Source organism: Ovis aries, chromosome 13, assembly GCF_016772045.2.
Source record: "Ovis aries strain OAR_USU_Benz2616 breed Rambouillet chromosome 13, ARS-UI_Ramb_v3.0, whole genome shotgun sequence".
In the NCBI taxonomy this organism is placed as follows: Eukaryota; Metazoa; Chordata; class Mammalia; order Artiodactyla; family Bovidae; genus Ovis; species Ovis aries.
The window spans coordinates 75,954,641-75,980,653 of record NC_056066.1 but is presented as its reverse complement, the minus strand read 5'-3'; positions in this window follow the sequence as shown (position 1 = coordinate 75,980,653).

Below are 26,013 nucleotides of genomic sequence, written 5' to 3'. Positions count from 1 at the left end.
TTTCCAGATAAGAGAAGTGGGTTGCCATTTCCTTCTCCAGGGGATCTTCCCAACCTAGGGACTGAACTCTGCTCTCCTGTGTCTCCTGCACTGGCAAGTGGATTCTTTACCACTGCACCACGAGGGAAGTGTCTCTCACCCACCTCCAGTTCTATAGATTGACTCCAGGAGAAGGAGCTGTGAGTCAAGCAAGGTCAGTAATTTCCTTTTTGCTGAAGCCAGGGGAAGTTGGAATATGAATGTGGGTGTTTGTTGTCATCTGCAACCAAAACAGTCCTACCTAATACTGTGCATTTTACAACCTGTTTTTTAAATACAAAAGTATATTTAGGGGATCCTTTCTGCATCAGGACATTGACTTTATCCACATTTATTTTAATGATTATATAATTACACTGTACACTTGTATCACATTTCACTTAAACAATTTCCCTGAACCATTCTTTTTTTTTTTTTCCCCACATTGCCGGTGTGGGGGTTCTCAATTCACCCCCCAGGGATTGAACCTGGGTCACAGAAGTGGAAGTACCAAGTCCTAACCATTGGACCACCAGGGAATTCCATACACCATTCTCCCTGACACTGTTCCTAAAGAGTAGAGACCAGACCAGTGTTTTTCAAGTCTCACATCTCAATCTATGAATTTCATATTGTATTAGTAGGTTCTGAAATTAATTTTCCAATTTATGATTAATACTTCATTTACAAGCAAACTGCTGCTGCTGCTGCTGCTAAGTCACTTCCTACTGTCCTGTCCGACTCTGTGTGACCCCATAGACGGCAGCCCACCAGGCTCCCCCGTCCCTGGGATTCTCCAGGCAAGAACACTAGAGTGGGTTGCCATTTCCTTCTCCAATGCATGAAAGTGAAAAGTGAAAGTGAAGTCTCTCAGTCGTGTCCGACTCTTCGCGACCCCATGGACTGCAGCCCACCAGGCTCCTCCGTCCACTAGACCAAAATGAAATAGGAAATAATGAAATGAAATAGAAGATATCACAACACACTAAATGACATACATTGAAACCATAACTTTTATTTCAGCATATGGGTACTTATGTGTATACTGGATCATAGTATAGAATTTATATTTTACAGGGGATCAGTGTCCGAAAGATTGAAACACACAGCTATTGACTGTCCTATTGTTACCTAACTTTTTATATGTGTTCATTTTCGCTTATAAACCAAGAACTAAACTTTCAGAGTGGGAAAACTTTTAGGCTTGTTTTATTGGGGACAAAATATTCTTCCTACCATCAAACCAACAAAAACCAAAAGCTTTGATTCAGTCTTAATAAAGGTTAAAAGAAGTTCTAGGCCATCTTGGGCTTTTTGTTAACCTCAAATACTTCCAATTTTTGGTAAGATAAGGTTGGGGGTTGGGATACTTCTTCTGACTCTGATGACCTCCCCAAGCTTTGAGAACAAGGAGATCCAGACAGGTGGTAAAGGTCTTTTTTTTTTTAAGTTAATTTTTATTGGAGTATAGTTGATTTACAAAGTTGATGGGTAAAGGTCTTAAGTTTACAGAGGCCCTAGCTTTTCTAACATTTTTTAAGAAGAAGCCAGAAAATTCCCAGTTTCCTTTTGAGTTCTTCATGAGCCATTTAGTTGTTTGTTTTTTTTTAAAGAAAAGGACAGGTCACTCGATATGTATATTTTAATTTATTTGACTGCATCAGGTCTTATTTGCATCATACAGGATCTTTCATCATCGCAATGAAGAGTTGACTCTCTAGTTGCGGCATGCCGACTTAGCTGCTCCAGGCATGTGGGCTCTTAGTTCCCTGACCAGGGATTGAACCCCATCCCCTGCAATACAAGGAGAATTCTTAGCCACTGTCCCACCAAGGAAGTCCCTGGTCATTTGATATTCAGTTAAAATATTCTGTTTCTAGAAGCCTGCCAAAGATTGTCTTGTTCTTTAATTTAGAACAGAGATCTACAAATTGTTTAGGTCAAGGGCCAGATAATAAATATTTTAGGCCTCTTCCTCAGTGATTCAACTCTGCCACTAGAGGCCCCAAACGTCCACAGACAAAACATAAATGAATGAATGTAGCTGACTTTCAATTCAGTTTATCAACATCGAAACCTGAATTTTATATCATTTTCATGTATTAAAAATTATTCTTCTTTTGCTTTAAAAGAAATGAATCAATTTTATTTTTTATTAAAATTTTTAATTTTTTAAAGTAAAAACCCTTCTTAGCTCACTGGCTGTGAAGTGAATATCTTTGTGGTAGTAAAAGGAATCCATTAGCTTTTCAAATTTTAAATGTTTACTTAGCTTTCTGAATAGGTAATTCACCATGGGTCAGAATTCACTTGATCTTAGCCAAAAGGCCGAGAAGCGATATGGGTCAGAATTCAAAAGGTACAAAGGAAAATATATCCCCCAACTGCATTCCTGAGCCACACAATTCCCTGTACCAGAAATAAGCACTGGGGTCAACTATCTTGTTGATCTTTATACTGTTCACGAATATACAAAGAAATTGTTTTTATGCAGGTATTTTTTTCTTACAAATCCATATTGTTCTGAACTTTCCTTTCTTCACTTATTCTTGCAAGTCATTGCATAACAAAACATAGAAAGCTGTCTCATTAATTTGCAGCTCATAATTACATTGCATAAGTCAGAAGCTGGCAAACTAAGGCCCATGGGCCAAATCTGACCATTGTCAGTTTTTTTTTTTTCGTAAATAAAGTTTTATTGGAACATAGCCATGGCCATTTGTATAGTGTATGACTTCTTTTGAACTACAGCTGCAACAGAGACCGCATGATCTGCAACACCTGGAATATTTACTTTCCAGCCTTTTACAGAGTTTGCTGACTGCTAGTATAGGTGTTCTATAGTTCAAACATCACTTAACAAGGAACATTTAGTCTCCAATCTTTTGTGACTACAAATAATATTGCAATGCATAATCTGCCTACGTACAATTTTCCATGCACATTTCCCATACGTAGGATAAATCTTAGAAGTGGAATTGCTGGGTCAAAAGGTATGTGCATTTGTAACTGTGATAGAAATTGCCAGATTATCTCCAAAGAGATTATGGGTGGATCTTTATACACATGCTCCCATCAGCAATACATGACAGCAATAAATTTCCCAACGCATCTGCCAACTAAGTGTGTTATCAGACTTTTTGATCTTTATCAAACTGGCAGGTTAAAAATGGCATGTCAGTATGATTTTAATTTTCATTTCTCTCCATGTGAGTGTGCAATGACAAATTACCGCAACACTGATGGTTTTAAACAACAGAAATGCATTCTTTCACAGTTCTGGAGGCTAGAGGAGGAAAACCAAGGTGTTGGCAGGGCTGCACTCCCTTCAGAGAATCCTTTCTTGCCACTTCCAGCTTCTGGCTGGGCTGGCATTCTTGCTGTTTCCTGTCTTGTAGATACATCCCTCCAATCCTTGCCTCTGTCTTCACATACCCTTCTCCCCTGTGTGTCTGTGCCTCTATGTCCAAATTTCTTTCTTCTTGTAAGCACACCACTCATATTGTATTTGGGGCCCATCCTAGGGCTTTCCTGATAGCTCAGCTAGTAAAGAATCCGCCTGCAATGTAGGAGACTCCTGTTTGATCCCTGGGTCAGGAAGATCTGCTGGAGAAGGGATAGGCTACCCACTCCAGTTTTCTGGCCTGGAGAAGTCCATGGACAGTACAGTCCATGGGGTTGCAAAGAGTCAGACGTGACTGAGTGACTTTCACTTTCACTAGTCCAGTATGACCTCCTTTAACTTGATGACATCTACAAATACCTTATTTCCAAATAAGGTCTTGGTAGATGTGCATTTTTTTACAATTTTTATTGAACTATCATTGATTTACAATGTTGTGCTAGTTTCAGGGATAGAGAAAAGTGATTCAGATATATATATATATTATATATATATAATGTGTATCTCTTTTAAATGCTTTGCTATTATAGGTTATTACAGGATATTGAGTATCGATCCCTGTGCTATACAGTAGGTCCTTGTTGGTTATCTGTTTTAAAAATAGCTGTGTGTATATTTTCATCCCAAGCCTCTAATTTATCCCTCCCCTACCTTTTCCCTTTGGTAGCCATAAGTTTGTTTTCTGACTGTGAGTTTATTTCTGTCATGTAAATAAATTCGTTTGTATTGGACATGAATTTCTTAAGGATGATATTCAACGCAGTAAAATTTGCAATCTGCTCATGTTTTACATCACAAGTGAACCGTGTTAACCAGACATCGCTATCAGACAGTTAGGTATCTAATTCATTAGTTAGGAGTCTTTAGTCTCCAAGTCTATTTTCTTTCCTAGCCCAACACCCAACTCAGATAAAGTTAAAACAGTGGCTCTGAGGGAGTTCCCTGGTGGTCTACTGGCTAGGAATCAGCACTTTCACTGTTGTGGCCCCAGGTTCAATTCCTGGTCGAGGAACTGAAATCCCCACAAGTCGTGTGTCGTAGCCAAAATTTAAAAAATAAAATCAAAATAAAATTTAAAAAATGGATGGTAGCTCCAGCAGATCTGATTTCAAGCACAAACTTTGGGCGTCTAGAAAGGACACAGTATTTGATGACTTAAATTGAACTGGGAGGGGAAAAAATTTCCTTCTAAAATAATAACAGCTGATATTATTATCACTTATTGTTATTATAATCATACAATTATTATATAATATTTGTGAGTGTTTACTTAGAGCCAGGCACTTGTCTACATGTATTAATTCAGCTAACCTTTCAAAGATAAACTGAGGCACAAAGATTTCCAACTAGGAAGGGGTAGAAGCAGAATTTCAACCCAGGTGATCTGACTCCGAACCACTCAGCTAAGCTTTTTGAATAAGTCTCAGAAGGAAGGCAGAAGTTTTCAATCTTAGAATTAAGAAGCTTTGGGGTTTTTTTTCCCCCATCCTCTGTTAGATTTTAACATATGAGACACAAATACAGTATATAGCTCAGCCTGTGATTTCGAACAGTTTCCTCCTCTGAAGGACATCTAGGATGGTGATCATTCTGACCTTTTCATTTCTTTTTTTTCTTTCTTCTTCCTTTTTTTTTTTTTTTTTATCCTATGCACAACTTCCTCAACTCCCTTCCTTTACCCTAAGTTGCTAGTTCAGATCAGGAAGATTAAGAAGCCATAAATAACTTTTCTGTGAATTATTCTACAGGAAGTTCAGTCTGATCAGATCCTGTTTGCCAGTGGTAAGGCACAAACAGACCAATACATAACCCAAGTCAGAGTTTCTGAGTAAAAGATGAGGGACGCAGTCAGTCCCAGTTCTCACTACATTCCTCCCCCAGAGAGATCCAGTGCAGAAAGTGCTTGAACTGCTGAGTAACTGATCAACTCCCCTGCTTTCTACATACAATGCACAACTGGAAAAAAAAGGACACTTCAAGGATCAAAAGTTGAATAACATAATCACGCATTACATAAGACTTTTCAGTTCCAATGCTTAAAAATACATCACAAATCCATAATTATATTTTCCTTTTAACATATACTGACAGAGGCCCATTTTCAGCACTTACACATGCTCCCTGATAGAAGCTTAAACATCCCTCTTTAACGTAAAGACTATCTCATTTTTTTATGTTCAATTATATTTTTGCTGGGAGGGACGAGGGATGGCAGGGAGGAACACAGTTTTCCGTCTCTTCCTAGTAAGTGTATTCAACTGTATAAATGTGCTCCAACTTGGAAGCGCAGATCCTGAAAACTACTAGCAGTCATGCAGGCTGGATGGGCTGTGCCCGTTACTAGCTGTGTGACTTTGAGGAAATTAGTTAACTTCTCTGTGCCACAGAGTCCTCATCAACAAGTGAGCAAAATAACAATACTTCTGTCATAGGTACATGGTATGCAATATACTATACATATAAATAACTCGATGGACATGAGTTTGAGCAAGCTTCGGGAGTTGGTGATGGACAGGGAAGCCTGGAGTGCTGCAGTCCATGGGGTGGCAAAGAGTCAAATGCAACCGAGCGACTGAACTGAACTGACTGATGCTATCAATACATATAAAATACATACTAAAATAAGATACCATATGCTAATAATATATAATTTATAAATATATGTAAAAAGCACGTAGCAATTGGCATAGAACAATGACTCTTGAGAAATATGCATGCAGGTTGGGAACAACAGAACTGGACAGGGAACAACAGACTGGTTCCAAATAGGAAAAGGAGTACGTCAAGGCTGTATATTGTCACCCTGCTTGTTTAAATTATATGCAGAGTACATCATGAGAAACGCTGGGCTGGAAGAAGCACAAGCTGGAATCAAGATTGCCGGCAGAAATCAATAACCTCAGATATGCAGATGACACCACCCTTATGGCAGAAAGTGAAGAACTAAAGAGCCCTTGATGAAAATGCAAAAAGAGAGTGAAAAAGTTGGCTTAAAGCTCAACATTCAGAAAACGAAGATCATGGCATCTGATCCCATCGCTTCATGGCAAATAGATGGGGAAACAGTGGAAACAGTGGCTGACTTTATTTTTCTGGGCTCCAAAATAACTGCAGATGGTGACGGCAGCCATGAAATTAAAAGACGCTTACTCCTTGGAAGGAAATTTATGACTGACCTAGACAGCATATTAAAAAGCAGAGACATTACTTTGTCAACAAAGGTCCGTCTAGTCAAGGCTATGGTTTTTCCTGTGGTCACGTATGGATGTGAGAGTTGAACTATAAAGAAAGCTGAACACCGAAGAATTGATCCTTTTGAACTGTGGTGTTAGAGAAGACTCTTGAGAGTCCCTTGGACTGCAAGGAGATCCAACCAGTCCATCCTAAAGGAGATCAGTCTTGGGTGTTCACTGGAAGGACTGATGTTGAAGCTGAAACTCCAATACTTTCGCCACCTGATGCAAAGAGCTGACTCATTGGAAAAGACCCTGATGCTGGGAAAGACTGAGGGCAGGAGGAGAAGGGGACGACAGAGGATGAGATGGTTGGATGGCATCACCGACTCAATGGACATGGGTTTGGATGGACTCCAGGAGTTGGTGATGGACAGGGAGGCCTGGCATGCTACAGTTCATGGGGTCACACGGAGTTGGACAAGACTGAATGACTGAACTGAACTGAATGGCTCTATTAGTGATTATTATTATTACATAATATTCATTATTATTATCATTAGTATAGTAAAAACTGTCATACCAGACCACTAAACTTCTGTCATTGAAAAAGGACCGTCGCATGGGGAAATTACTTTTTCCCAATCATGGTCTTTATAGGCGCCTTTTGTCTCCATATTTTTATCTAAAGGCAAAAGTTTTCTGAACAGAAGACCTTTATGCACTTGTCTGAAGTACTTGTAGTTGAAAAGTCTACATGTGTGGACTTGCTGCCTGTCAACTCGTCAAAAGAATTTGCAGACAGGCGTGTCTACAAGGTACACAGCTTAGGAACAAGAAAGAGAGGAATTGAATTCATGCCATTAGGTTTAACATTCTATGCATTTTTCTGCCTCTCTGGTGAGAGAAGAGGTAGGCGTGGGGGTGGAAGAGTCAGAGCTCACTGAGAGGTAGTATCAGTAGACCCCAGTGAGGAGAAGATCTGGAAGTTTCACGCTGAGCACCATTTTGGAAGTAAGGAGCCAGGTTCCTATCCTTGCTCCACCTCACATCTCAGCTCCTGCTGTGCCGTCTTCTGTAAATTACTCAACCCCTCTGAGACTTGATCTTGATCTCAGATGGACTGCCCCAGGGAACAGTCCCTGAGAGGGCGATTAGCAGGTGGAATGTTTACCAGGGAATGTTCCTGAAAAAACAGCTATGAAGGGGTGAGGGAAGCAGGATGGGGCAGAGGGAGAAATGAAGCCTCGAGACAATTACAGGGACCTCGGCCAACTCCATGAGGAGCTCTAATGCTGGAATAACCCTCAGTGATGTTCCAAACTGAGGCTGGGGGCCAGCCCTTTGGACCCTTGCATCAAGCAGGCATTGGATACAGCTGTGGTTCATGATGCAGGGAGGGGAACAATCCCCCCACCCCAGGGACAGTTGGCAATATCTGGAAAAATTTTTAATTGCAAGTGGAGGGGAGACCTCTAGAGGGTAGAGAGCAGGGGTGCTGCTGCACAGCCTCTAACACTCAGGGCAGCACTCCCACCACAAAGAAGTATCATCCCCAAGTGTCTGAAGCCGCCGAGGCTTCTCAAAGATAAAGGCTGCCCCTGAAGAGTTCTCCTAAGCTTAGACAAGGCAGCTTCCTCCAGCTAAGGGCAATTTCTAAACAGGGACACAAACGTGAGTCATCCTGGGTCCTGAACAGGAATGTGGACAGCAAATCACAGTATCCACAACAACCTTTTATCAAAAAATCCGTTTTTAGCTATGCAAGGAATATTGAATCTTACTTCCTTATAAAAAGCAAAATGTTCTAGGTAGGGGCTTCCCTGGCGGCTCAGTGGGAAAGAATCCACCTGGCCATGCAGTAGACACAGGTTCGATCCCTGATCTGGGAAGATCGCACATGCTGCGGAGTAACCAAGCCCATGCACAGTGATCAAGCCTCTGCTCTAGAACCCAGGAGCCGCAACTGCTGGCGTCCCATGTGCCCCAGAGCCAGTGCTCTGCAACGAGAGAAGGACCGCTGGGAGGAGCCCCAGCACCACAGCTAGAGAGTAGCCCACACATCAGCGAAGGCCCAGGACAGCCAAAAACAAATAAATGAAACTGCTTTTTAAAAAAGTAAAATGTTCTAGATCAGGGTTTGGCAACCTCAGTTCCAGCGGCGTTTTAGGCTAATACCTCTAGCCCGCTGTGGGAACTGTCCTGCGCATCGCAGGACATTTAACAGCGGGTGACCCCCACCTACTAGATGCCAGAAGCACCCCTCCCCTGACTATGACAACCAAGAATATCTGGAGACACTGCCTAATGTCCCCCGGAGGGGCAGAATCACCTCGGATGAGGATCCGTCTTCTAGATTCAGTGTAAGAGACCCGGGTTCAATCCCTGGGTCAGGAAGATCCCCTGCAGAAGGAAATGGCAACCTACTCCAGTATTCTTGCCTGGGAAATCCCATGGACAGAGGAGCCTGGTGGGCTACAGTCCATGGGGTCATAAAGAGTCAGACACGACTTAGCAACTAAACCTTCTAGATAAATCCAAAATAGCCTTTGATTACTAATTTGCAGTCTGAGGCCTCTCCCCAGAAGTAACCACTAATATACGTTTGCAGTGGATCCTTCCAGTATTCTTCATACAGATTTCCATAGACATATATGCCACCACAGGAAATACATAGTATTTTTGACATAAACGTGAAATTTAATCATAGAAAATAGATCATACTGTCTTTGGAGAGTGCTTTAATTTTCAGTCCAATCACCACACTACCCCTGCACAGAGCATGTATCTTAAGGAAAACTGACTGCACACCCACTTTAGGGGCATATAGTATACATCCAAATTAATTCACTTAAGCCAATATCCTGGCCTAAATTCTCAGATCAAGGCTGGCACACAGCTCAACTTAAGCCAATGAGAAGCTAGATTTTCTGGGGCATCTGGGAGAGGAACAGTCTCTCCCTCCATCCCTGCACATGACTGAGGAATCACGAAACGGATTGAGCTATGGCAGCCATCTTGTGATCCTAGGGTTGGAAGTCAGCTTTTACTACTAACTGCTACCACGGCACCCCACTCCGGTACTCTTGCTCAGAAAATCCCATGGACGGAGGAGCCTGGTGGGCTGCAGTCCATGGGGTCGCGAAGAGTCAAACATGACTGAGCAACTTCACTTTCACTTTTCACTTTTATGCATTGGAGAAGGAAATGGCAACCCACTCCAGTGTTCTTGCCTAGAGAATCCCAGGGATGGGGGTGCCTGGTGGGCTGCCGTCTATGGGGTCGCACAGAGTCGGACACGACTGAAGCAACTTAGCAGCAGCAGCAGCTACCACAGGAGAAGATCAGATAAATGGGAAGAAACCTTGTCTTTGATAACACCATCAAGCCCACTCAACAAACTGAACCAAACCCACTCATGTTTCCATGTACTTTCAAGGTTTCAGTAATACTTTATGGAAAAACACAAATGAACTTTTTGACCAACCCAGCATCTTTCCTGATTTACATGCTACAGTCTAGCTTTCCCAGCATCACAGTACTGAAGATACTGTCTTTTCCCCAATAATGTACTTTTGAAATCAGACTTTTTTCTTTAAATTTCTTTGACTCTGGACGATAAACAGATCACTCGTTCATTCCAAAGACATATTCAGTTCAGTTCAGTTCAGTTCAGTTGCTCAGTCGTGTCTGACTCTTTGCGACCCCATGAATCACAGCACGCCAGGCCTCCCTGTCCATCACCATCTCACGGAGTTCACTCAGACTCACATCCATCAAGTCAGTGATGCCATCCAGCCATCTCATCCTCGGTCGTCCCCTTCTCCTCCTGCCCTCAATCCCTCCCAGCATCAGAGTCTTTTCCAATGAGTCAACTCTTTGCATGAGGTGGCCAAAGTACTGGAGCTTCAACTTTAGCATCATTCCTTCCAAAGAAATCCCAGGGTTGATCTCCTTCAGAATGGACTGGTTGGATCTCCTTGCAGACATATTACGGATTCTTATCGTACACTCATCTAAGTACTGAGGTTACAGAGGTAAATGGTGACCAACCTCTGCCCTCAGGGAGTTTTGATTCTTGTGAGGCAGATAAACTAATAAATAAAGTACAATATATACAGCATTACAAAATATAACATTATAAAATAATACAATGTAACATCACACAAGAGCACAGTACTTATTATACAGTAACACAGCTATGAAGTCAAAGGAACAGAGTGATTGGGTTTTGCTCACTGTGACTTGAAGCCTGGCTCTATTTTCTAGGAGGAATTCAGTAGAGAAATCTGAGTATATACGACCCTCTTTACACGAGGAAAATCAAACATTCAGTTGCTTAGAGCAAACTCCAGGGTAATATTTCAGGATGTGACTGAAGGTCAAAAGCCCCCAAGGAGGTGAACTCTCCAAGTCAAGCCATTAGCACTTGTTGGCACCCTTCGTTTTTATGAAAGCTGCCAGGGAATGGCTGACAAAGTCCCTCTTTCATTAAGTCTGATCATCACCATTAATTAACACAGCCACTCTCAACATGTAATTGGAGCATTTTTTGAATCACATAGATTGCGACAAATTTTAGGAAAGGCTTTCAAATCAGAAGCCCCAAGGGCTAAGAAGGCTTAACCCTTGCTCAGTTCAAGATAAATGGAGAAGGTTAACTCCATGAAGCTACTGGTTGGAAGTGGGAAATGTTGAGCCAGGATTCTCCATGCTGTTACATTGAAAGGGTTGTATGTCTAGAGCTGTTGCTTATTGCTTATTTTATATTTTTCTCTCAGCTATTTAGCTCTTGACATTATAAAACAGTTCAATTTGCCCTTTTGTCTGGAAAGCAATTGTGCAACCACATCAATGGCCTTTGAAAGATTTTGGAAACTGTCCCTTCCTTCCCTCCATCAAAACCACCAGGGGCATTATTCAGGCCTTAATTGTTGACGGGATTTGAGGGGGTCTTAAGAAGCGACATCCTCTTCTCTCACCGAAATTCAGAATGTTGGTGCGCTGTATTGTAATTTACAGAAAAAATATCCATTTGGTCATTCAGATCACCAAGATACCTCTGCAGTTCCTGGCTCACAGCCCCCGAAACCCTTGGAATTTTCTGAAAGATAAGAACAACGGCGGGGGGGGGACCTCCCTGGTGGCCCAGTGGATAAGAATCCACCTGCCAATACAGGGGACACGGGTTTGATCCCTGGTCCAGGAAGACTCGACTTGCTGCAGAGCAACTAAGCCTGTTCGCCAATACCAAGCCAGCCAGCTGCAGCTAGTGAAGCCCTAGAGCCTACTGCACCTCGAGCCTGTGCTCCGAAACAACGGGAGCCACGGTGAAGAGAAGCTCGCTCGCCGCAGCGAGGAGTCGTCCTGCTCGCCACAACTAGAGAAAGCCCTCGCACAGCAACAGAGACCCAGCGCAGCCATAAATAAATAAATAAAATGGTTTTATGTTAATTGCGTTAAAAAAAAAAAAAGAACAAAGGGGTACGGAATCTAGCAGGATGGTACTGTTGAACCTATTTGCAGGGCAGCGATGGAGACTCAGACAAAACAGAACAGACTTGTGAACACAAAGGGGGAAGGAGAGGGTAGGACGGACGGAAAGAGGAGCATGGAAACATAAACATCACCACGTGCAAAAAAGCCAGTGGGAATTTGCCGTCTGACCCAGGGAGGGTGGCTGATTCATGTTGATATATGACAGAGACCAACACAGTATTGTAAAGCAATTACTCTTTGATTAAAAATAGATAAAATTTTTTTAATTGAAAAAAGAACAATGGGATAATCTTTGGTCTTTTTGGTGGGGTGGGGGGAACAATGCCAGGCAGCATGTGGGGTCTTTGTTCCCAGCCCTGGGACTGAACCTGTCCCCCTGTGTCCCTGCACTGGAAGCACCGAGTCTTAACCACTGGGCCACCAGGGAAGTCCCCAAATCCGGTCTCTCATCCTCAGTTCCTCACTCAAGGCCAGGGGGCTGGTTGCCGGGAGCAACTGTGATTAGAGGGTTGGAATTTTCAATCTCATCTGAGCACTGAAGAACTGATGCTTTCGAACTGTGGTTTTGGAGAAGACTCTTGAGAGTCCCTTGGACTGCAAGATCAAACCAGTCAACCCTAAAGGAAATCAACCACGAATATTCACTGGAGGGATTAATGCTGAAGCTGAAACCAATACTTTGGCCACCTGACATGAAGAACTGACTAACTGGAAAAGGCCCTGATGTGGGGAAAGATTGAAGGCAGGAGGAGAAGGGGACGAGATGGTTGGATGGCATCACCGACTCGATGGACATGAGTCTGAGTGAACTCCGGGAGTTGGTGATGGACAAGGAGGCCTGGCGTGCTGCAGTCCATGGGGTTGCAAAGAATCAGATACAACTGAGGGACTTTAGTTTGCAACAACAGGAGGGACCTGAGGTTGAACCAGTCTCCATTGGCCAATGGCTTAATCAATCATGACTATGGGATGAAGCCTCCATAAAGCCCCCAAAGGACAACTGTGGGGTCCTTTCTCAGAGAGAATGCTTCCATGTGGCATTTTGCAGGGCCCCCACGCCACGAGGACAGAAGCTTCTTCGTTTGGGACCTTGCTCCCTGTATCTCTTCATCTGGTTGTTGATGGTGTGTATTGTGCTCAGTCGTGTCTGACTGCAAACCCATGGACTGTAGCCCACTAAGCTCCCTGTCCATGGAGTTTTCCAGACAAGAATACTAGAGGGGGTTGCCATTTTCTCCTCTAGGGGATCTTCCCGACCCAGGGATCAAACCACCGTCTCCTGCATCTCCTGCACTGCAGGCAGATTCTTTACTGCTGAGCCGTGGGGGAAGCCCTGACTGCTGACTTATACCCTTTAATATTCTTTTTAATAAATCAGTAACTCGGTGAGTAAACAGGTTCTCCAGGCTACTTCATGACTGAGGGGTTCACGAGTGACTGCAATTTCCAGAGTCCTCCTGAACACTGGAGATGGACTTGGAACATTAGCCACTGAGTTTGGGGGTACCTACTGGACACACCTGTGAGTCTCCACCTGAGAATGTTCTCTGGCACACATGGGCCTTGCTGTGGGCAGGCAAGAGTACTGGGAAGCTGTCCCAGGAGCAGCCCTAAGTGACAGGGGTGGCACTCATCCCTCAGGTGGCATAAACTGGTGATACGGCCTATGTGCCTTGGAATCTTCCAGAAGTCCCTGTAGGATCTTGCCTTGCACTTGGTAACGGAGGCAACCTGTTCATCAACACACATGTGGTGGCTTTTTTCCCTCCCTTGCCTTACGTCCTCGTTCCTTCACGGGGCCTGTTGGAACTACCTTCCATGATGACTATTTGCACCGCAGAGAGTATCTTTGTATCTGGCAGAGAGGAACCTAGCCCAAGACACCATCTTTCCAAAGGTCCTACCTATGACCTCACCGGAGGGTTGACAACAGGAGCTAAAACATGGCCATGGAGAGGGAAGTAGGTGGGACCATCTCAGCTAAGAAACCAGGTTTCACAGGGCCTCTCAGAGGCTGAGAAGAGCCCAAGCCACTTCCATCTTCTGAGGCGCCCAAGTGATGAAAAACTGGTGTTTCTTTCTTGACCACGCCACATGGTTTGCAGGATCTTAGTTCCCCGACCAGGAATCAAGCCCAAGCCCCCTGCAGTGGAAGTACGGAGTCTTAATCACTGGACCACCAGAAAGTCCTCCACCAAAGTTTTTTAAAAAAATTTTTAATAAACACAAATTTTGAAAAAAGAACCAAGTTCACAATCACATGAGGCCAAACTGCCTTTTTAACCCCCTCAAGTACAGTTATCAAAAACAGGGTGGGTGCGGGGCATTTTTTCCCCCTCTTTCTGGATCTTTCCTTTCCTGGGGCACGAAATGCTGGATGTTCAGGCAATGCATGAACAAAGCACTCTGCACTGCAATGCTGCTCTGCCAGGGCCAAGAAGGACTTGATTTTTCCATGGAAAAGTGTTAATTATTATAGAAGAAATCATTGTGTGGCCATTTTCTAACATCTACCTAACATTTCTGGGAGGCTAGTTATGCTTTTCCAAATATCTGCATCCATTTTCCCTTTTGATGCCTACCACAAACAGGGCAGGAATCTTTGACCTTGTGTAATAATGGGGCGTCTCTCATAGCTCAGTTGGTAAAAAAAAAAAAAATCTGTCTGCAACGCAGGAGACCCAGGTTCGATCCCTAGGACAGGAAGATCCCCTGAAGGAAATGGCAAGCCACTGCAGTATTCTTGCCTGGAGAATCCCATGGACAGGGGAGCCTGGCGGGTTACAGCCCATGGGGTCGCAAGAGTCAGACACGACTTAGTGACGAAACCACCACCGCCAATAATCTTTGACCTCAGCTCTAAGCAATACCATTATCCTGGTCACCTGGGCATCTGAGAACTAAATCAAAATCTGTGAGCACGTATATGACTAAGAATCCCCACTCTTGTGGTGATCATTTTATAATATATAAAAGTATTCATCACTATATTGTACACTTGGAACTAACAGTGTTTTAGGTCAATTATACTTTAATTTTTTTTTTTAAAGGAGACTTCCCTGGTGGTGCAGTGGCTAAGACTGCATGCTTCCAATGCAGGAGGCCTATGTTTGATCCCTGGTCAGAAAACTAGAGCCCACAGCCTGCCTCTAAAGATTCTGCATGCCACAATGAAGATGGAAAATCTTGCGGGCCGCACCTAAGACCTGGTGTAGCCAAATAAATAATAGATTAAAGAAAAAAAAAAAAAGAATTCCCACCCCCTCAGTACACTAGTTTTACTTCAAAGCGTCTGTAGCTCGGAATAAAAGTCAATCAGCTACCCAGACCTCAATTCCTCCCCTAACCAACAAGTATCTCCCTTCCGGCCAGAGCTTGTTCTGATTTCATGGTGCTAACTGGCTTTGCTCTCTGACTCCTGATCTTTGGAACTATTTAGAATGCCTTTAGGAGAAGGCAATGTCATCCCACTCCAGTACTCTTGCCTGGAAAATCCCATGGACAGAGGAGCCTGGTAGGCTGCAGTCCATGGGGTCTCGAAGAGTCGGACACGACTGAGCAACTTCACTTTCACTTTTCACTTTCACGCATTGGAGAAGGAAATGGCAACCCACTCCAGTGTTCTTGCCTGGAGAATCCCAGGGACAGGGGAGCCTGGTGGGCTGCCATCTATGGGGTCACACAGAGTAGGACACGACTGAAGCGACTTAGCAGCAGCAGCAGCAGCAGCAGAATGCCCTTTGGCAAGGGTGTACTGGTAAAAAGGCTTTCCAGGGCAAGGTGGTGGGGGACACTCTGATTTGTAGCATTTTCCAATTCCTGTGATGTAAATACACAATACTTTTGCCATTGCTGATTTTAAGCTCCCTGGAGTTCAGCAACTGGCTCTTAAGATTCTTGAGTTTTGAACAACTGACTCTGGACAGGTACAGCCTATTTTGGCACACTATTGCCTATGTATAAAGCATGAGAAAAGATAATCACTACAGCACTGTTTGTAGTAGTAAAAAGCTGGATACAACCTAAATGTCCATTAACAAAGGCATGCTGTAAGTCAGAGATCCAAAGGAATACCGTGCAGCCATTTAAAAGATGAAGCAAATTTACAGACAGAAAAATCTCTAAGAGACATGACTGAATGAAGAAAGCAAGGTGTAGGATGGTAGAGCAGAGCTCACAAACCAAACACTTCATATGAGTTGTAAAGTGAATGAGTAAATCCAGCTAATGGGAAACAACAGGGCTTGGTGCGGACTGCAGAAAAATCAAGACCATACGCTCTGGCAGCAGCATTTTGTTGCCATGTAGAAGTGAGATGCTGTCATTTCCAGATCTTACTTTTAAAGAGGAACAGGAAATTTGGGTTTTTATGTAACAAATGTCTTTGCATCAAAATACTGCCTGGACCAAGCCAAATAACTAACTCCACAGATGGGAACTTGTTCATAGACTACAATCCTTGGGAAGCTCCCACCTTGTGAAGAAAGTAAAGAAGGTTGACTTTATACATATTTTTACAGGCTACCTCCCCCAGCCTAATGAGAAGGGACTTTTACGTAAGTTTTTAAAAGGTCCCCTCTGGGGCCTTCCCTGCTGGCTCGGTGGTAAAGAATCTGCCTGCCAATGCAGGAGACACAGGTTTAATCCCTGATCCAGGAAGCTCCCACATGCCAAGGAGCAACTAAAAAGTCCCCTATGAAAGGCATTTTTTCCCTCCTAACAGAAGCAGAAGATATTATGAAGAGGTGGCAAGAATACACAGCGGAACTACACAAAAAAGATTTTCATGACCCAGGTAACCACGATAGGGTGATCACTCACCTAGAGCCAGACATCCTGGAACGTGAAGTCAAGTGGGCCTTAGGAAGCATCACTATGAACAAAGCTAGTGGAGGTGATAGAATTCCAGTTGAACTATTTCAAATCCTGAAAGATGATGCTGTGAAAGTGCTGCACTCAATATGCTAGCAAATGTGGAAAACTCAGCAGTGGCCACAGGACTGGAAAAGGTCAGTTTTCATTCCAATCCCAGAGAAAGGCAATGCCAAAGAATGCTCAGACTACCGCACAATTGCATGCATCTCACACGCTAGTAAAGTAATGCTCAAAATTCTCCAAGCCAGGCTTCAGCAATATGTGAACCATGAACTTCCAGATGTTCAAGCTGATTTTAGAGAAGGCAGAGGAACCAGAGATCAAATTGCCAACATCTGCTGGGTCATGGAAAAAGCAAGAGAGTTCCAGAAAAACATCTATGTCTGCTTTATTGACTATGCCAAAGCCTTTGACTGTGTGCATCACAATAAACTGTCAAAAATTCTTCAAGAGATAGGAATACCTGACCACCTCACCTGCCTCCTGAGAAGTCTGTATGGAGCTCAATAAGCAACAGTTAGAACCAGACATGGAACAATGGACTGGTTCCAAATTGGGAAAGAAGTATATCAAGGCTGTACATTGTCACCCTGCTTATTTAACTTATATGCAGAGCATATCATGTGAAACGCTGGGCTGGATGAAGCACAAACTGGAACCAAATTGCCAGAAGAAACATCAATAACCTCAGATATGCAGGTGACACCATCCTTATGGCAGAAAGTGACAAAGAACTAAAGAGCCTCTTGATGCAAGTAAAGAGGAGAGTGGAAACAGTTGGCTTAAAACTTAACATTCAAAAAGCGAAGATTATGGCATCAAGTCCCATCATTTCATGGCAAATAGATGAGGAAACAATGACAGACTTTACTTTCTTGGGCTCCAAAATCACTGCAGACTGTGACTGCAGCCATGAAATTAAAAGATGCTTGCTCCTTGGAAGAAAAGCTATGACCAAGCTAAACAGCATATTAAAAAGCAGAGACATCACATTGCTGACAAAGGTCCATCTGGTCAAAGCTATGGTTTTTCCAGGAGTCATGTATGGATGTGAGAGTTGCACCGTAAAGAAGGCTGAGCACCGAAGAATTGATGCTTTTGAACTGTGGTGTTGGAGAAGACTCTTGAGAGTCCCTTGGACTGCAAGGAGATCCAACCAGTCAATCCTAAAGGAAATCAGTCCTGAATATTCATTAGAAGGACTGATGCTGAAGCTGAAACTCCAATACTTTGGCCACCTGATGTGAAGAACTGACTCATTTGAAAAGACCCTGGTGCTGGGAAAGATTGAGGACAGGAGGAGAAAGGGACAACAGAGGATGAGATGGTTGGATGGCATGACCGACTCGATGGACACAAGTTTGAGCAGCCTCCAGGAGGTGGTGATGGACAGGGAGGCCTGGAGTGCTGCGATTCATGGGGTTGCAAAGAGTCAGACACGACTGAGCGACTGAAATGAACTGAAGCTGACCAGTGCAAAGCCGAATTTTCCACCCCTTCAGACAGGTGCTTTTCTGCAGTTCTCATTCAGCACAGCTGTCTGTGTGGACCCTGCATATAAGCTGTGTCACCAAAGAACTTTTGATTAGAATCCCAGTTCTAATGACAAGTGGGCAGGAAAGGGTGTGGAGAAAAGAGGACCCTCCTACACTGTTAGTAGGAATGTAAATTTGTACAACCACTAAGGAGAACAGTGTGAAGTTTCCTTAAAAACTACTGTATGATTCAGCAATCCCACTCCTAGGTGTATATCCAGAAAGAAAAAAAAAAAAAACACGGGATTTGTAAAGATACACACATCACAAAGTTCACTGCAACACTATGTACAACAGGCATGACAAGATGTGGTGCCCATATCCAGCGGAATATTACTCAGCCATAAAAAAGAATGAAATAATGCCATCTGCAGCAACATGGGTGGGCCTGGAGATGATCATACTGAGTGAAGAAAGTCAGAAAGAGAAAGACAAGTATCATATGATATCGCTTTTACGTAGAATCTAAAAAAACTATACAAATGAACTTATTTACAAAATAGAAACAGACTCAAGGACATAGACCACAAATTTATGATTACCAAAGGGAAACGTGGGGGAGGGATAAATTAGGAGTTTGGATTAACATATACGCACTACTATATATTTATAAAATAGATAATCATCAAGGACCTACTGTATAGAACAGGGCATCTTATGCGATATTCTGTGATAACCTGTATGGGAAAAGAATCTGAAAAGGATAGATATATGAATATGTACAACTGTAAAACTTTGCTGTACCCCTGAAACTAACAGAACATTGTAAATCAACTATACTCCAATATAAAATAAAAATTGTTAAAAAGAGAGAGAAGCTTGGCGGTCAAAGAAATAATATTGGCCTCGTCTCATTCTTTACACCAGCGGTTGTGCTTCTGGCTACATACTAGAATCACCTGGGGATTTTGAGGACTTTGATACCAAGACTGCATGCCACAGAAATGAAGTAAGAACCTCTGAGAAAGGGGTTCAGGCACAAGCATCTTGCTAAAGGCCCAGGAGATGCCATTTTCCAGCCCCGATTGAGAAATACGGTTTTTAACAGTTTACTTGGGCAATTCAGGCTTTCCTTGGAGAAGTCAAGTGAATACCCAGCCCTTTAGAGCTGTTTCTTCCCACGCTTAGTCTTCTCCAACTGCTCTGACAAGATACCTTAGACTGGTGCTCAGACAAGACAATTATTTCCTACAGTTCTGGAGACTGGAAAAGTCCAAGATCAAGGTGCCAGCCAACTCCACTCCTGGTAAGAACCTTCACCCTGCTTTATCGATGGCTATTTATTTTTTTAGCTGTGTCCTCATGTTAGGGGAGGGCTTCCCCGGTAGCTCAGAGGTAAAGAAATCGCCTGCCAATGCTCTTGTTTGATCCCTGGGTCAGGAAGATCCTGGAGAAGGAAATGGCAACCCACTCCAGTATTCTCGCCCGGAAAATCCCACAGGCAGAGAAGCCTGGAGGGCTACAGCCCACAGTTTCAAAGAGTCCAACATGACTTAGCTGCTGAGCACAGCGCAGCATGTGAGCAGGGCAGGGAGGGCAGAGGAGGGCAAGCTCTTTTCTTAAAATGGACACTAATTCCTTTCGAAGGACCCCACCCTCATGACCTCATCTAAGACTTACTACCTTCCAAAGGCCTCATCTCCAGTGTCATCACATTCAGGGTTAGCACTTTAGTGTATGAATTCGTGGAAGAAGGGAGAGACATAACTCAGTCCATAGTACCACCCTTCTCTAAGATGTTCCAAAAAAGCATGACTTAGGGGTTGGGGCACCAGCAAAGGGGCCCTTTAGCTGGGGATGAGTGGGTATCTCCTAAGGAACGCTGGCTGGGTCCCATCACAGGGCTTTCTCCTGGCATCTGCTGCCCCAGGCTAGGCTGTGGGCTCAGTCCAGCGCTGGAGACCTTCCTAAGCTGCTACTATAGCCTTCCCCCAGGCCCTGCTGAGGCTGCTCCCCAGGGCTTACTTGCAGGGTCACCTCCAGCCAAGCGATAATCTACCCCCTAGCAGATAGCATGCATGAATGTCTTGGGAGTGCCTGCCATCTGCCTGTCCACGCCCCTCTACTGTCTTTCATCAGCAGAGGCAACTTTACAGAGCCCCCTCCGCGTGGAGTCCACCTCAGGCATGAGCGAAGGCCCTCCTCTCCCGTGTTCCCTGCATCTCACACCATCTCTGATACAGGCTTTCAGCTCCCTGGTTGTTCCCCCATCACGACCCACTAAACCAGAAAACTTCAGGCTTTCTCTTCCCCTCTCTCAATTGTCTTCAAGATTTCTGGTCACTTCTTTTCTGAAGGCATTCTCAAAAACGATGCAGGAGAACAGACTTCTGGTTGCCAAGGGGGTTGGGGGATGCGGAAGGGAAGCAATGGGAATTTGGGATTAGCAGAGGCAAACTAGCAAACTATTATATATAGGATGGATAAACAACAAGGTCCTACTGTATAGCACAGGGAACTATATGCAATAACCTGTAATAAACCAAAATGGAAAAGAATATGAAAACGAATACATATATGTATAGCTGAATCACCTTGTTGTATAGAAAAAATTAATACAACACTGTAAATCAACTATACTTCAGTTGAGAAAAAAAAAAAAAAACACGCAGGGGACTTCCCTGCTGGTCCTACGGCTAAGACTCTGAGCCCAAGGCAGGTGGACCAGATTCAATCCCTGGTCAGGGAACTAGATCCCACGTGCCACAATTAAAGATTCTGCACGAAGCAACGAAGATCGAAGAACTCAAATGCCACAACTAAGACCTGGAGCAGCCAAATAAATAAAAATATTTCTTAAAAGAAAACTATGACATATTTTTAAAAGTCAGTACACCTGAAAATAACATATTGTAAATCAACTACACTTCAATTTTAAAAAATCAAATCGCTAGAACAGCTGAAAATTATATAATATTTGCATACGGTAAGTATTGATATCTCAAAAGTTTCACCACCCTGAAATTATCCCTAAAGCATATCAATACCATAATAATTTGATTTCCATCCATTAAAAAGAAGCCATGAACAACAGAATGACAGTTTTACTTGACCCACTGAGGTTCTTTAATTTGCATTCTGCTCCCCCAACAATATTTTATCCTAAAGTATTATAAGTCTGTGCCTCAGAGTCTTTTATTGATCCCTCTTTTGCCTCCTTGGAAATAATATGTTTAAGGATTGAAATTAATTTTGTTTTAAACTTTCCTGTCACCAGGAAAGGACCTTCCCTGGAGGTCCAGTAGTTAAGACTCCAGCCTTCCACTGCAGGGGGTATGGGTTCAATCCCTGGGCAGGAAACTAAGATCCGGAAAGCCATGTAGGCCATAAGGAAATATATATGTATAGACATAATTTATTTTTCAAAAAGTTTCCTGCGACCAAAAGGGGTCTTATTAACAGTTTTAAAACTTTTGTTCTGGATCAATTAAAGGGGAATAATGGTTACCAATATCTCAAATTGCATTTTTGAGTGGTGCTATGAAAATTTTTACACCTTGGTACAATGAACCGTAATAAAAGTTGCTCAGGAATGGGGAGAAGTGTGACTTTCCTTTGAAAAGGGAGAGAACAGTTTTTATGCAGGGTCAGTAGGGAAAAAAAAATAGCTGGAGAGAAATGTGCAAAGGGAAGTTGAAGAGCTGTACACAGATTCCTTAAACTCTCTTCGCAGCTCCCAAGGGGTACCTGCACCCTGGTTTGAAGCCCGTTGTTCTCAATCATGCCTGCCTTTTCCACGAGAGCTCCCAGTCCCAGGCAGGCGCCTACTATGAGAGGCAGAAGAAGAAGGCTTTCTACACTTTGTAAGGGACCCTATGACCTCACTCTCCAGGCCAGGCCCTGGATCTTGGGCCTATAGAGTGTCTAGTCCTAGGACCCATGTATTTTTATACACACACATAGAGTTACACCTGCACATGCATATTTCAAAAGAACACACACAAAAAACAACAGTCATTCCCAGGGGAAGACTATGGTCAGCAGGTCGAGGATTTTAATTATAGAAATTTGTGTTGCAGTTTGAATAGTTTCCATATATATGCACCCCTTTTTCAGGGATAAATTAAAAGAAAGGCAAGGTTATAGGCACATCATGCAAAGCAACATGAGCTTCCTTTTCTGTTTTCCTTTCATTCTAATACAATACACTCAGTATGAGAGTTAATGTCATGTGTCAACTTGACCCGACCACAGGGGCTTCCAAGGTGGAGCTCCAGGTAAAGAACTTGCCTGCCAATGCAGGAGACACAACAGACTCGGGTTCAATCCTTGGATCGGGAAGACCCCTGGAGGAGGGCACAGCAACCCACTCCAGTATTCTTGCCTGGAGAATCCCCATGGAGAGAGGAGCCTGGCGGGCTACAGTCCATGGGGTCACAAAAAGTCAGACGCGACTGAAGCGACTTAGCAGAGTCCAGGCCGTGGTGTACCCAGATATTTCGTCAAACAGTATTCCAGCTACTGTTTGTGTTAGAATGTTTTAAGATGAGATTAACATTTACATTGAGTGGAAATCGCTCAGTCGTGTCCGACTCTTTGCAACCCCATGGACTATGCAGACCATGAAATTCTCCAGGCCAGAACACTGGAGTGGGTGGCCTTTCCCTTCTCCAGGGGATCTTCCCAACCCGGGGATTGAACTCAGGTCTCCCGCATTGCAGCAGATGGGCCTCCACAGAGTGGGTAGGCTTCATCTAATCCTGTAAAGGCCTGGGTAGGACACAAGACTGACTCTCCTCCAGAAGGAGAGAATTCTCCTGCCTGCCAGCCTTCAAACTGAGACATGAGCTTCGCCTGGTTCTATGCTGGCCTTTGGACTTGCACGGGGACATCAGCTCTGCCGATTTTGGCACACCAACCTTCATAATCAGGTGAGTCAATTTCTTATTTTTTACATAAAGATACACACACACACACACACACACACACACATATGTCTATATATTCCATTGGTTCTGTCTCTTGAAAAAATCCTGACTAAAACACAGTTGGGTTCTGGTTTTTTTTTTTTTTTTTTGCTTCACTGTGCAGTTTGTGGGATCTTAGTTCCTCGACCAGGGATCAAACCCATGCCCCCTGCAGTGGAAGCACAAAGTCCTAACCACTGGACCAGCAGAGAAGTGCCCAGGTACTTTTTCTTTACATTTAAAAGAAAAAAAATATCAGGCTTCCCTGGTAGCTCAGTGGTAAAGAATCTGAACTGCCAAAGCAGGAGACACATTCTCGGTCCAGGAAGATCCCACCTGCCTCAGAGCACCTAAGCCCATGTGCCGCACTACAGCCAGGGCTCGAGAGCCTGGGAGCTGCAACTACTGAAGCTCACATGTCCCAGAGTCCAGGCTCTCCTACAAGAGAAGCCACCACAATGAGAAGCCCCTGCACCCCAACTAGAGAAAAGCCCGTGCAGGAACGAAGACCCAGCATAGCCAAAAATAAATAATGTAACATACCTATAGTGCTTTATTTCTTTCTTCTCCAACTTTGAGCTGAAATTTATATACAATAAAAATTTCAACGCACAGTTAGATGAGTTTGGGCACCAGTATCCAGATGTGTAGCCCCCACCATCAGTAAAATATTCTTTTCATACGTGTATGTTTAAAAAAAAAAATCACACCTAGCTATGTGTCAATTTTGACTCATTTTGGTGATGAGTGATACAAAAATCACAGTGACTTAAGTAACAGAGGAAGAAGTGAACTGATACTGGAGACAGTCACAGTGCTTACCCTAGAAGGTCGATGCTTCAAACAACAAAGCTAACCGTTCAGTCTACCTGCTCCTAAAGCTCATTTTAGGAGCTGGGATATTTAACTGGTTTAAGTATAATCAGTTTCACCAAACTCTAGAGAATATGCCCTGCATTGCTTATGCAGCACAGTTACTGTGTGAGAGTGAGCACAGCTACTTTGCTTAAGATTTATTCATTTATTTGTTTTTGGCTGCGCGGGGTCTTCATTGCTTTCCCCAGGCTTCCTCCAGCTGCAGGGAGCAGCAGGGTCTGCTCTCTAGCTGTGCTGCTTTGGCTTCTCATTGCAGTGGCTTCTCTTGACTCAGAGCTTAGGCTCGACGGTTGTGGTACATGGGTTTAGTTGTTCCTTGACGTGTGGGATCTTCCTGGACCAGGGACCAAACCCTCATCTCCTGTATTGGCAGGCAGATTCTTTACCACTGAGCCACCAAGGAAGCCCAAGTACAGCTATTTTAAGGACCTTTGAATTTGCAATGTCCCACTTACCAGTCTTGTAGCTCAGTTGGTAAAGAATCTGCCTGCAATGTAGGCAGACCTTGGTTGGATTCCTGGGTTGGGAAGATCCCCTGGAGAAGGAAATGGCAACCCACTCCAGTATTCTTGCCTGGAGAATTCCCTGGACAGAGGAGCCTGGCAGGTTACATACAGTCCATGGGATCACAAGAGTCGGACACGACTTAGCAACTAAACCACCACCACTACCTCATGTCTTATAAGAAATTTTCAAGTGTACCCACATTCGCATTATTTGTTTTGTTGTCGAAAACTCTGACATTATTTTTGTAATTTAAATGATTCGATTATTATTCATTGAATTTGCTGTGGGCTGCAGCTTCTTGGCAGTTACCACACGTCGCTTTGCATTCTTGCAAAGTGAGATAATCTACCCGACAAACTGCTTTCCATATATAGAGGCATTTTTATGAAGACCGGCTTTCACAATTAATAATGCTGCTATAAAATTCTGTTTTATAGTCATATTCATTCCTATTTTATGTTTTTTCTCTTTCTTTCGTAGTTTGAAGTCAGTACACTTGCCCTTGGGGTTGTTTTTTTTGGGGGGGGGGCGGGGCATACTGCAGTTTGTGCTTGTGAAGATTTTAGTTCCCTGACCAGGGATTGAACCAGGACCCCAGCAGGTTTCCTTTTATACAGACACCCCTAGCTTCAAGGAGAGAAGGAGTTGGAAATGTCATTTTCAGCCTTCTGGCCTCTAGGTAAGGGAGAAGACTTGCTGTTTCTTTTTTTTTTTTTTTTTAATATACGTTTCATTTATTTTTAAAATTTTATTTACCATTTATTTTTGGCTGCACTGGGTCTTCATTGCTGTGAGCAGGCTTTTAGTCATGGTACACAGGCTCAGGAGTTGTGGCACTCAGGTTTAGCTGCCCCACAGCATGTGAGATCTTAGTTCCCCAACCAAGGATTGAACTCAAGTCCCCTGCGTTCGAAGACAGATACTTAACCACTGGACCGCCATGGAGGTCCCAAGGAGAAGAGTTTGGAACTCAGAAGTTGAAAGTTACCTGTAATGGCTGCCACAGAAGCCACAGGCACAAGGGCAGCAAGACAATCTGAACAGCTAAGTTCAGCGCCAGAAAAGTGATTGCAGCTTTTGTAACCAATGAGCAACTTGCAGTTATTCAAATTCTGAGTCTCTAAGGAAATGGTTTCTGAAACTGCGATGTCCAATAGCTTTCTATTTTATGATTCAGCATTAATATTCAAACTCGGTGGTTCTCAAATTTACATGCAGGT